This window comes from Solanum dulcamara, chromosome 12 (assembly GCF_947179165.1).
Source record: "Solanum dulcamara chromosome 12, daSolDulc1.2, whole genome shotgun sequence".
In the NCBI taxonomy this organism is placed as follows: domain Eukaryota; kingdom Viridiplantae; phylum Streptophyta; class Magnoliopsida; order Solanales; family Solanaceae; genus Solanum; species Solanum dulcamara.
Window position 1 is genome coordinate 24,299,453 of NC_077248.1, and position 9,104 is coordinate 24,308,556.

Here is a 9,104-nt window from a genome sequence, read left to right on the forward strand (position 1 = left end):
ACTATGTATCAAAATATCAAGATTCAACTTGTGAAACCATTTTATGGTTTAAGAAAATTCTACCTACAAAGTTACTACCTTGACTTTTTGTATCAATGAAGAATTATTCTCATACCAAATATTCACATTGATTCATCTAAAAGCTTGTCAAATTTAACACCATTTTTGAAAATTTTAATTTGGACTCAAGGTCCACTTTATTGCATCAATAAATGGGCTTACACTAAAAATTTGTCCGCTTAAACATTGTTGGCCCAAAAGGACCATAAAAATCTATATAATAAAGCAACAGAAAGTAGGGTTTCCTAATTATGTTTATACTCTTCTGCCTCTTCTTTCTTCTTTTCTGCCTCTTTGTCTTGTTGTCCTTCACTTGAATATATTTGCTCCCTCCTCTCCAAACTGTGGTTTCCTTCTTCTTCTTCTTTGGGTGATAAATATTTTTCATGTGCATTTTTGTCCCATTTTCAGAATCAGCTTTCAAAGGTAAGTGTCCTTTCTTCCATCGAAATCTTGATTCCTCTTCTTCTTCTGATCTCTTTCTTGTAATAGGTGTGCTATCCGATTGGTTGAGTTCTGCAGGAACTACGATGAGAGATGAACCATGAATTCTAGCTCTGAAGACCTTTGTGAGAACTCTCCACTTTCTTTTCTTCATTTTCTTTATATCATCTTTCGATCTTCGGTTCTTTGTAGTTGAAGCAGACAAGGAGAAAATGGGTTGCTCACAAGCTGCTTTCTCTTGGACTTCTCTGCTGGGTGCAAATTTCAATCTTAAATCTGGTTCCCTTATCTCCTTTTGCTGGTGACTATCTCACTTTTTGGTGGCTGAAGTAGCTTATTTTGATTAGTTCCCTTGCAGCTTTTCTTGCTCCCAAATAGATCTCATTCAATTTGTAAATAGTGTAGTTGTGGACTCTGTGGCTTTACTTTTGTATCTAAGCTTACTAGTCATTTTTGTTGTAGTTTATTTTCATAGTCTTGATTTTGATGGAAGGAATCTGTTGTTTGTCAATATTAAGAATTCTCCTTTCTTTTCTTGGTAACTCGTTGAAGTTCCGAAATTGTATTAACCCTATTTTGTTAATAGCTTCATTTGCAATGAAATCAGCTTGTTGATTTGCTTCTGTGAATATGTGCTTGACTTGTATGATATCCTGTATTTCTTCTAATCTCTCAACAATCTCCCAAGGAATCCTCCAATCTTTAGTGATCATGTTTTTCAAACTAAGTGAATCAGTTTCAAGTTTCACTTGTTGAAAACCATTTTGTTTGTAATATTGTAGTGACTTCCAAATAGCCATTGTCTCTGCCTCCATGTTAGTAGCCTCCCCTATGTTTTGAGCCTCCGCATAGATTAGATTTTCTTCACTGCATCTCTCCTGGATTTTCTTTGCTTGCTCTATCAGTGTTGCATGTAATCCAACCTATGTTTGTAAGTTTCCAACTTACTATATGAAAATAGATAGTATGTTTATACCTTTGAAGCATGTCCACCATCTCCATTAGTTTTGAAGGTATTCTTTTAATCCAGTAGTATTTAATCCTAATTAGCTTATTTATTCCCAATGGGCATTGATGATACATCCAGCTATAAGTTACCTCTTTTCCATGCCTCCTTGCATTCCTCCTCTTCTAAAGCTCCCAAATTATCACTGCTCAAACCGGTTTTAGTATTTATTGCACTTTTTGGGAGACTTGATTTCCCACCATTTAATGATGAGTTGTTTCAGTTGCATTTCCTCCATATTGATACCTGCACAAAGAGCAAATTGCCTCCATAGTTTTTGAGCTATGGGAGCTGTTAGTAACAAATGTGTCATGGTCTCAATTTTCCCCCTTTCACAACAATAGCATTTGGAAACCACCTGATCCCTCATCTTTTTAAGATTATCATCAGTAGTTATTCTCTTTCTCCACACTCTCCATGTGAAGAATCCAATCTTGAAAGGTAACCTCTTGATCCACATGTCTTTGGCCCATTCAAACTCCTCCCTCTTTCTTCTCAGCAAATTATGGGCTGAACTTATTGTGAATATCCCTTTTTTTACCAAGCCACCTAGCCTTATCAATCTTTTCCTTATCCTTGCAAGGCCTTATGGTATTCTATAATATGCTTAGATAAATCCTCCGATATTAGAGCTTTTAGCTTGTCCTCATCCCATTCTCCATTTGTAATGAATTGATTAATTTCAATTTCTTCCTCCCTTGCTCCATCCCCTTTAATGAAATATAGAGCTCCTAGTCTGGTCCAATTGTCAAACCAGAAACTAGAATTCCCTTCTTTCACCTGCCACCATATATCATGGTCAATTTCATCTCTGACCATTAATATCTTCTTCCAAATACAAGATCCTTTAGTATTACTAACAATCACCGAATGTAGCTTTATTCCACATGTATCTTCTCCATAATAATGTTGTGAAGGTTCTGAAATTGCACCATAGTTTTGAAAACAAAGCCTTGTTTACCTCCTTTAATAGTCTGAAACCAATGCCACCCTTCTTTTTTGGAAAAAACATTTCATCCCATGACACCCAGTGCTTACCTTTGAACCCTCTAGTTTTTCCCTAGAAGAACTTGGCAAAAATTTGATGAATCAACTCCATGACTTTCTTGGTAGGATTCATAGCTGAGAGAAGATATATAGGCATAGACTGTAACACATGATTATTAAGAATATACTTGCCCCCAAAAGTTAAGAATTTACTATGCCAAGACATAATCCTCCTGTTGATTTTAGGAATAAGATCTTAATAGTTAGAATTCTTTCTTCCATAAAATACTAGACATCCCAGATAAGTGAAAGGAAAATTCCCTTGTCTTATTCCTGTAAGTCTTCTCATCCTTATGGCCACTATCAAAGGATTTTTTTCATGAAGATAGAAAAAACTTTTAGCTTTATTGATTAGTTGTCCTAAAGTATCTTCTAGTCCCTTAACACCTTCAACATCTTTATTATAGAAAATTTATCCCTAAATAGAATAATATAGTGTCATTTGCATAGAAAAGGTGATTGATCTTTGGACTCCACTTGGAAAGACCATAACCTTGAAATCCTTCATCCTAATGTATACTGTTCAGCCCTTTTAATAGTACCTTAGCAGCAATAATAAAAAGGGTTGGAGATAATGGATCACCTTGTTTTACACCTCTGGAAGATTGAAAAAAATCCAAAAGATCTAACATTAATCAATATTGAATACCAGCACTTTTGTGAGGAAGATCCATGAAACTCTATCATAAGTTTTTGTAATGTCTGGCTTCACCACTACATTCACATTCTTATTTCACTTGTTGATGTCTCTCATTGTCTCCTGGGCTAGCAATACTTCTCTCTTTAACAAAATCTGACTGAGTTTGAGAAATGATCTTTGGTAGGACAACTAGCATTCTTTCATGAACCACCCTTGATATAATCTTATTGGTAAAATAGCTTAAGCTTCTAGGCCTTAAGTCAGAGAAGTTCTTTACTATTTCCTTCTTAGGGAGAAGTACCAAATTAGTATAAGTAATATGTTTAGGTAACTCTTGACCACAGAAAAAGGCTTTAACAAGCTTTGTGACATCCTCCCCTACTATATCCCAACATATCTGAAAGAACATACCAGAAAACCCATTTGGGTCACATGCACTGTTGCCATTTAAAGCAAAAACAATTTTTTTAACCTTCTCTTGATCAGGTACCCTAATGTCTTTATTTTCTTCCGTTGTTATGATCCTGGGAATATATTCAGCATATAAATGTCCTTGTCATAATGAACCTTTCAAAATTATTCTACAAAGTGGTCAACTACTGCCCCTCCAATCTGCTGAATAGTCTGTAAAGATTGGCCTTGACTATCTTCTATTTCTGAAATATGAAGTTTTTTCCTTCTTCCTTTAACATATGCATGGAAGAATTTTGTGTTCCTATCTCCTTCTGCAAACCACCTCATTCCAGCCTTTTGCATCCAAAATTCTTCTTCAATTTTATAGTATTTCTTTAGTTCTGCCTCTGTCCTACTTATTTTTTATCTGTTATCAGCTGATGGTTGTAGTTCCGTTTGAGTCTATTTAACCTTTACAATGTCCTCCATAGTGGCAATCTGCTGAAAGATGTCACCAAAAGCCTTTTTGCTACACCTAGACAAAGTTATCTTCACCTTCTTCATTTTAGCATGAAATTCTACAAATGGACCTCCAGTGAAATCTACCTTCCAGTTTTGTGCTACAATATACTTGAATTAATTATGTTTTGTCCAGAAGTTTAAGAATCTAAAAGGCTTCACAATGATTTCTTCTTCTGAATTACATACCACATACAAAGGAGCATGGTTTGACCCTTGCCTGATGAGGTGATGCACTTATGAAGATGGGAGTACTTCCATAAATTCTTGATTTACCAGAACTCTATAAAGCCTTTTGAATATACATTCCCCTTTAATTCTTTCATTACACCAAGTATAATTACTTTCTTTGAATCTGATCTCCACTAATGCACAGCTATTGATAAACTGTGCAAAGTCTGCTACCTCATTTTGAGAGAAAGTTAGACCTCCTAGCTTTTCTTTGTCATTTAAGATTACATTAAAATCACCCCCAATAATCCATGGTAATTGATTGTTTTCACCCACAGTCTCTAATTCTTCCCATAGTTCCAATCTCTCCAAAGCATTGCATTTTGCATAGACTGATGTAATGAGGACTTTAGTATTATTTTTGTTGAACTTCATAGTGATCTGTTGTATAGAATTTAGAACAAAAGTAGCTACTAATTCCTCCCTACAAAACAACCATATTTTACCAGAGAAATTAACTCCAGCATGTCTAAAACCCATCTTCTTTTTGTATTGATCTAATTCTATAGGATCTTGAAAAGGTTCCATAAGAGCTATGAAAGAGTGGTACAACAACAACAACAACCCAGTAAAATCCCAAAACATAGGGTCTAGGAAAGGTAAAGTGTACGCAGACCTTACTCTCAGCAAGGTAGGACAGCTGTTTCCGAGAGACCCTCGGCTCAATAGAAAGAGTGGTAATGTCTTCTATTTAAGTCCATTAGTATTTCCAAAGCTTTTTGAATATTGATAGACCTAATGTTCCAATATAGTACTTTTTCAATCATTGATCACTGTTTGAAGTCTTATCCCTGTTGCTCCTTGTTTTCACTTGTATAAGAATGATTGCCTTCCCTCTTTTAGCTCCATTACTCAGACTATCTGTGTGTCTTAGAGACAAATCTTCAGCCTTGCTGATTTGCTGGATATTGTAATCCAAGTCTTCATCCTCCTCTATTTCTTTTCTGTGTTGTACTTTTCTTTCTGATTCATCTATTAAATCAGGCCACTTTTTTGTCACTACCCTACTTTTCTCTCCATTGGTAGGATTTTCTACTAATCTTTTTGAAGTAACTTCCACCACCATATCTTCCCTTCTTAGTATTTGAACATCCCCATAGCTATGATTCTTTGAAGACTGACCTTCTACTGATTTATTGATAGACTCCTCCTTCTCTTTATTGATATTCTCATTGTTGTTGCTACAACTTCTATATTGATCAAGGATCTTCCTTGGACTTTTCTCTTTTTCCACCAGCTCAACTTCTTTAGTGGAATTTTCAGGTGTCTTTTTTTACCTTTGTTGTTGCTGCCTCGTGCTACTGGGGTTGTATTTTGGATTGACTTATTTTCCTCATCATTCCCTTCTGTGGTTTTGTTGTTTCGATCTTTCTCATGTTCTTTAGTTTCACTTTCCAATGCATTGAATTGATTGCCTATTTTAATTCCCACCTTATTCCAGACTTTTTCTGGTTGTCTCCATCTTTCCCCGCCTCTTCTATTTTTCTGTTCTATGAAATCATCATATGACCTCTCTTGTTGTGTTATCCCTTTTCCCACCTGTTTTTGTTTGTCATTGTCTTCTCTTCTTACTTCTTTGCCTTTAAGATTCTTTGTCTCTTTTGATTGTTCTCCTCCTTTTTCTTCCTTATATTTTGTAGGGTATAATTCAGGGTGTTCAACATAGCATTGTTATTCATTATGTCCCTGAATCATGCAAGTCTTGCAATACTTTGGAACATAATCGTATTTGATCTTGATCCACTTCTCAACTAATTCCCCAGATTGCATCTTCATACCAATTTTAATACGTTCGGGAAATTCTTTCAATATATCTACTTCAACTTTTACCCTTGCACAATTAGGTCTAGTCTGATTCTTTGTAGCCATATCCACTTGAAGTGGTTTGCCTACAACAGCTGCTAATGGAAAAATAACCTCTTTCCCAAAGAAGTTTGGGGAAAGCGATGGGAAAAAGATCCAAGCAATAGCAGTAAAGGTCTCTTCTTCAGGATTGAACATTGGATCCCACTTTAATGTCCGCATTGGGAATGGCCAGTTCTTCTGGGTTATGTAAAAAGCAGGCTTTGATAATAGATTCACATAATCATCCAAAAGTGTCTCCCTTATCAATATGTGTCTATTACTCAGTAAACCTATATTGCATTCTCCTTTCAATTCACATTACTTTGGTATTAGTTTCCTTGGATCTTGAATTGTTGGCCATCCATAGGAAAATTTTCCTATTACAGCATATTACAAATTCTCATTGATGATCATCTGATTCACTTCCTCCTGCTCCCATATTACTTGTGGTTCTCCATGCAGGTATGAAATTGGTTTTAATGGCAGAGGCTGCTTAACAAGGGCTTTGGGTTGTACTAACGTTCCAGCATACATTGGGATCTGAGTTGTTACTGATTGATCAACCCTAGGTGGAGGTTGACCACTGGCCGTAGCGGCCATGGTCACCGAAAAAATTGAGGGTGGCGATTAGGGTTAGGTCTGGTAGAGAGCGTTTTTTTCTTCAGTAGATTATCTCTTAGCAATTTAACACCATTATTTTTAGCTAAAGTAAAATCTTTTATCAAACAAAATGGAGTTTCAATTTATATTTTTTGGGCTAAATCTATAAAAACAATTGGCGAAACTCCATTTCTTTTAGCCAAAAAAATAAAATAATCAACCAAATAATGGAGTTCCATAATTTGACCTTTGATGATCCAAAAAGTTAAAAAAAAATTAAAAAGGTAATACTCCTCCCTCGTTCATTATTAAAAAAACAATTATTATTTTTCTATTTTATCCTTAACATTAATTACTTACTTCTCAAATCATTTATCAAGACTTAAAAATATACATCCACTAATATGTGTATTATGGTAAATGTTCATATTAATCGTTATATTAAGGGACGTGCAAAATTTAAAGTGGACAAATAAACGAAACGAGAAAAAAGTAAAATATATTTTATTTTGAAAAATACCAATGGAAGAAAATTCACATTTTAACGTATGCCTCAACCCTACCGGGTGGGTTCAATTAAGAGAGTTAAAGCTATCAGAATGCCAAGCTCATAGTTTTTTTAATTCGATGTTCGGTAGCCGCATTGAAATTCGATTAAATTCATCGAGCAGTTTCACATTGGGATAAAGCGCTCTCTAGCAAAGACAACTCTGTACCCAAGAGAACTCAGATCTGAAATATCTGTTTAAAAATGAAAGAGTACTTGTCATTCTACCACCATCGTGATTGGTGTTCAGTGGGCCAAAGGTGAGTGCTCTCACTCAATAAAGCCTAAGAGAGTATCCCAACTAGTGTAATATGATAGACATGGGGTATCGAATTACCTGGTCCAACAAGCATCATGACAAAAACATTATCCATGATAGGGATAGGGGGAAACGCGGGATTGTTAGCACTATATCCTCAATCTACGCATTTCCCTATCAAACAAGCATTTTAGACTTGAAACAATGAGGACAAATCATCCTACTTTTTCATCTCTAATTGCTAAGTACTTGGCAACTAAATTAGCATTCCTTCATCCCATCCATTATAAGGTTGGAATAAAAAGACTTTTGAAAACACAAATTATACTTTTTTTCACCTATATATACTATTATTACTAGCCTTTGGGACACCGTAGGAAATTGGATTTTTCATCCACATGAAGACATTAATGAAGTCCATGTCCCTTATCGAGTTTTCATCCCTTTTTGTTTATGTCTAATTTGGACGTATGAGTCTCTCAATAAGCTACTATGCCGTCAAAGCTCTAGTTACTGATTATATGCTTAATACTCACACTACTCTAGACAATATAATTTTCAGTATGTGAAAGTAAACATTGACGCAACGGAGGTACTTCATCAGATTCTTAGTCCTAACCAACATAATTGTCTCATTTTGGATGATTAAAGCAGGTAGAACACATCTACAGAGAACAAAATCGGCTTGTTGATAGACTAGCATCGATGGCCATCACCACTATTGAAAATCCTACTACTATGCAACTTTTTCTAGAAAAAAATGCCACCATTACTGAAGAACCTTTGGCTTGAAGATAAAAAGGGTGTCATCTCTATTACGAGAATAAATGCTTTTCATCATAATCCGTCTACTATGTATAATGTTAGTAGTACAGTGTGTAGTAGGTCTTTTGTATCTGCTGTTAATATCGATGGTGGAATAGTAGCTGAAACACCACAAACTACCGTGGCTCAGCCACAATTACTCTGTTCTCTGTAGCTTATTGTTATTGATATAATTCTCTGCTTTACCAAAAAAAAAAAAAAAGCTGAAAGAAATAGGTCACACAATGAAACAGGAGTTGAAACTAGCTAGACATTTTATGTTTCAATGTCTTGTATGAGGAGTATTGCATTCTCTTCGTTTTGGCTTTTGAAGTAGTTTGGCTTATTCAATAAGTGAGGTAAAAGGTAACAATCTTGAGATAAAATTTGAGATCAATTTTATCTCAAATTTGATTTGAGATATTAACTAATTCCAAAATTATTGTATTCCACCATTTGTACTAAAATTGTGAAATTACAATTCATATAGGTGGAATAAAATAATCCTATAAGATATCCCAACCCACCAAACGGCTCCATTAAGTTCATTGATTTTTTGCTTTGTATGAATAGGTAACAACTGTGCTCCCTTTTGATTAGTAGGAGTTTTGTTTTACATATTTCTTAATTTTTTCTCTTTTAAGACATTGATACATTCCCGCGAAAATCATTGAATCAAGATCCTTAGTACAATAATGCTTCTCGCTAG

At 35.1% G+C, this 9,104-nt stretch overlaps 1 long non-coding RNA gene across 1 annotated transcript; it reads left to right on the forward strand.

Annotated features, from left to right (window-relative positions):
- Positions 1-242: 242 nt before the first annotated feature.
- On the forward strand, positions 243-6,934 carry LOC129877390 (uncharacterized). The gene is made up of 3 exons (XR_008763534.1): positions 243-486; positions 553-5,017; positions 6,648-6,934. It is a non-coding gene; the product is annotated as an uncharacterized LOC129877390 (long non-coding RNA).
- Positions 6,935-9,104: the final 2,170 nt, after the last annotated feature.